Source organism: Rattus norvegicus, chromosome 11 (assembly GCF_036323735.1).
Source record: "Rattus norvegicus strain BN/NHsdMcwi chromosome 11, GRCr8, whole genome shotgun sequence".
In the NCBI taxonomy this organism is placed as follows: Eukaryota; Metazoa; Chordata; class Mammalia; order Rodentia; family Muridae; genus Rattus; species Rattus norvegicus.
Window position 1 is genome coordinate 63,169,563 of NC_086029.1, and position 4,727 is coordinate 63,174,289.

Consider the following 4,727-nt stretch of genomic DNA (forward strand, 5'->3'; position numbering starts at 1 on the left):
GGGTTTACATCTTCTGTCTTCTATTCCATACTCACATGTCCAAAATAAACCATGACATCATAGACAGTGGTATGAATGAGGAAGAGGAAATGGTAGGTTTTGCCTTCCCTGTGATCATGGTGTACACATTATGTCTTCTCCATAGCAGCATGAAAGTTTATTTCAGTTGCACATAACTGAAAGGGACACGGACATATTTAGCTTTTATTCTGGGCAGCCTTGTGCCAAGTTAAAATTAGGAGTGACAATACATAACTAAACGCCCCTTACATCTGTTTTAAGTGGAATAGCATAACAGTTTACTTTGGAATGCCTTCAGGATCCTTGAAGTCATTGTTCAGTGAAGGAAAGGGTAGGTGATGGAAAGTTGAGTCATGATAGGGCTCTGTTTAAGAGCGAACGAGCATCCTTGAATTAGCTACTTCACCGTTCCTTCCTTATGATGTCATCTGCAACACTGGACTGAAAATACCAAGCTGCATTTCAGCAAAAGATTCTTCCTCAAACTTTTGGAAAGTCAGTTTTATCTGATACATAGTAATTTCAAAATACCAAAGCCTGCAAAATGATACAAACACTCAACAGCAGAAATATCTGGCTTTGAGCCCAAAACATACCAGATGTGTCTCTTAAAAGCCAATATCAACTGTCTCTATCTATAGAAGGCTTTTTAAAAAAATATGAAAATCAAGCTAACGATAATTTGTTTTATCTCTGTCCAGATGGAACTCTTGCAATTGCCTCAGAGACAGGGCATAGTGACCCAAATTGGCTTAGTGTACCATGCCTGTGGCTACTAGATTACATGCTGAGCTCAGCATGGATAGGGCAACTGGATGTCCTTCCAATGTGTAGACAAAAATCAACAGTTCACTTGACTCCAGCCAGTGAATCAAATGGTCACGACATTTCTTTTCAGAAAGCTCGTGATTGCATGTCTTAGGCAGCATCCGTAAAGAGCCACCCACCATGTCAAGGAAATTCTTATTAAGGGAAACATTTAATTGGGGCTGGTTTACAGTTCAGAGATTTATTCCTTCCTCATTATGGCAGTGAGCATGGCAGCATGCAGGCAGAGAGGATGCTGGAGAGGGAGCTGAGAATTCTACACCTACATCAGTAGGCAGCAGAAAGAGACTGAGACAGTAGAGCTTCAGAAACCTAAAAGCTCACCCCCTAGTGACATGCTTCTTCTAATAAGCCCATACCTAATACAAGGAGGCCTAATAATGCCACTCCCTATGAGCCTTTGGAGGCCATTTTCATTCAAAGCACCACCTTGCACATGTACCCGAGAACTCGCAAAGGACCTTCATTTGGGCTGTCAGTCATAGCAGGTGCTGAGACAACTCTGCCATTAGGAGAGTCTTATCAGAGGTTTTATTGTCTCCACTGAATTCATCTCTCCAAAGAGCCTACTGTGAGTCTTACATCTTACCATCATGGTATTTGCAAGACCAAAGTCAGTCTTTCCTGAAGCCTAGTCCTTTGCTCTTCCACATGCGTCAGGGAAGCCAGACGTGGAAACAAAAAGGGAAAGCATCAGTCTCCATTTGCAGTGAATCTGGATTCCATGAAAAGCCAGGTAGTGTGACTGAAAACAGCATCTAGCTTACAACCACCACAGCAAAAGCGTCTTCGTGCCACAACCTAACACGCCTTTAAGAGAAAAATAAAAGAACAAAAGATGGGCTTATAAATCAAGGAGAAAAACAAAACTTTATAACATACCTTAACACCTCTCAATCATTCGGGGCTAACAACCACAGTCTACCTGATGCAATTGTAGCAATGTCTTGATTATAATTTCAATAACTTGTTTGACATGCTGAGTGAGGAATATAATTAATATAAATAATTAAAATGTACACATGTGCACATTATTCAAACACTGACAGCAACCATTGATGTTGCTTTACTAATGTTCTATAAAAGCAAAAAGGAAAAGAGGAAAAAAAAAAGAAAAAGGAAAACAGATATCTAAATATACATACACTCCAGAGCCACAGCAAGTGGTTCATTTGACAGACTAGGTTTTTGTGGATTTGGTTAATAATTGAGGTGCTGAATATACAAAGTTATTTATTCAATCCACTCTGCTTAACACAATGGGGTTTCTGTCAGGGATATAAAGTTCTGGTGCTTTCCATCTTTTTTTGACTTTCCCCCTTAAGTCAGGCATTTGGTGATGCAGAATGAAAAGAAAAGAAAATAAAATGTCAGCGCACAGCCGAACCTTTCAGAGCCTCAGATTATTCTCCTTTCTGCAGCTGCCTTTGTTATGGATGCTTTTATAAAATGGGAAATGGTTACTACTTTAAATACGTATCTTCATAAGCTCCTTTTGGCCTCTAAACTATATAGAGTTATATTTAGCAAAATGATCATTTACTCTGGAGTCCTAAAAATCCAAACATCATTATTTTCTTATAATCCAGTGAGCCATATTATAGGATTGTATGATAGATACATTGGTGGACTGTCATACCCTAGACAATGAATAACTTTATTTTTATCCAATTCAAGCATGAAGTCTATTGATGAAAAGAAACACTACACAGGTCTGGAGCTATTGTGTTGACTTTGTGTTGTACTGCTGCCTCAGTTTCCTCATCTATGAAATAAAGGTATTAGGATGTATTTTGTAGATCAATTACAAATGAAAATAAAGTGGAATCATTCCTTTGTATTGAGTAGAGGAGAGGGAGCAGATGAGATAAGACAAGTTAAAAAAAAAAAGACACCAGAATGCTACTTTAAATTCCAGCCTATAATATATATATATATATATATATATATATATATATATATATTCCTGTAGTGTAAATGACAGTTGGAGCTCCATATTGGTCATGGACCAGCCTAATACAGACAGTGCCTAGCTTTAAACATAATGCGTATGTGGACATCCAGAAGTTGAAGACTCTCTCAGGTAATAGGAACAACTGAAGGAGTAGCCTGAGTCTAAATATGGTGGTGTGGCAATCTGCTGTCCTGCGTAGGTCACCACCCACGCACACTGGTGAGAATGCAACAATCTAGACCTATGATGATGACAATAGGACAAGAGCACTGTCATAGCGAGGAAGTCATGCAGAAGACTGGCCTCTTTCCTCTGCCTCTGACGACACTGGTCACTGGAAATTTGATAAATACGTTGCTACCGCTCCCTCGAACTTCTAACTAGGTGGTAAATCAAACCCTGTACACTTTGCTCAAAGACTTCATAAGGAATGTTTGCAGTCCATTCACAACTATCTGGCAAGGAAGGGGGAGTAATTTTAAAAGTTAAATCAGCTACAAGTACACTGAAATCATTCTCATGGATACTAAAGTTCATAATATGCTCCCCAAATCACATTGAAGCAAAATCATAGGCTCCCATAGAGGAACAATAAGAAGAAGCAGGGAGGAAGTGATAAACTGATACCTCAGGTGAAAGACTGGAGTGTTACACTCGTAGAGTGGCAACCTTCCTTTTATACCAACAGAATAGGCGGTTCATATTCTAGGAAGCTATGCACCCAGAAATTTGAAACCAGAAAAGTGCATGTAGTCTACATATTGACCCTTCTTCCACCAGTGGTAAAATGCAAAGGGACGTGGAGTGGAAAGGCACAGGAAGTCAGTTTAATGAAATAGACTACCAGAATGACACACACATCAGGTCCAGTTTCAATAAAATGCACTACTGCCAGGAAAAATAGGTATTCTTAGTTCAAAACATAACAACTGCTCATTTTTTAAATGAAACAGAACAATGCAATTTTAAAAGAATATTTGTTGTTTGATATGAAATCCAAGAAGAGAACATAAATAACATAGCAGAGTTATAAAGCTGCATGTGCAGATTGATGTCACTCAACCAGAAATCTCATTGGGGGTTACTGAGCTATCGTAAATTATTGAATTCATGAATTCCTACAGTTAAAACTTACGGCTGGTTTAACACGCACACACATAGGCACACGCACATGCACACACACATGCACACACACACACACACGCACGCACGCATGTACACATTCATCCTACATACCTAAAAAGCTAGCCACAAAAATCTCCCCAGAACACTTCCTGTTGATGCTAAGTAATCCTAGATGTTCAACTCTACATTGACCCTATTTTAGTTTTCCACTTGACCCTTCCTTCTTTTCAAACTGATAGTGAGGAACGACGAGGCAAATGAGCCATAGTTTTTGGCAAAGCACATTTAATGTGATGTCTGCCAAGTTCAAAACTGAAAACATTCCAGCTGTTTGGACAAAACATGAGCCAGTAAATTCCTTCATGGCTGACAATATGTTTTTCCTCTCAGTTTCACCATCCCTGACCAAGGTCTTTTTTCAACAGCTGTCAGTTCAACCTAGAGTTGAAGGTTATTTCACTCAAGAAGAGGATTGTGAATACACTGTAACAGCACTGCTCTCAAGAAGGAACTCCAATAGGGGGAAAGCTACATGGAGATAGAAATGAGCATTCCTGTGACATGGGTAGGTGAGACATAGAACGCCCTGAATATTTACAGAGGTGTCTCCCATCTGTAGCAGAGTAGAGCTCACCATTTCCAATCACAGTCTCAGAACTGAAAGATGGCACTTTTTTTTGTTTTTTTTAAATATTTGTTTATTTATTATGTACATCCATACAGCTTTCTGTCTGCATGTGTGCCTGCAGGCCAGAAGATGACCCCAGATCTCATTATAGATGGTTGTGAGCCACCATGT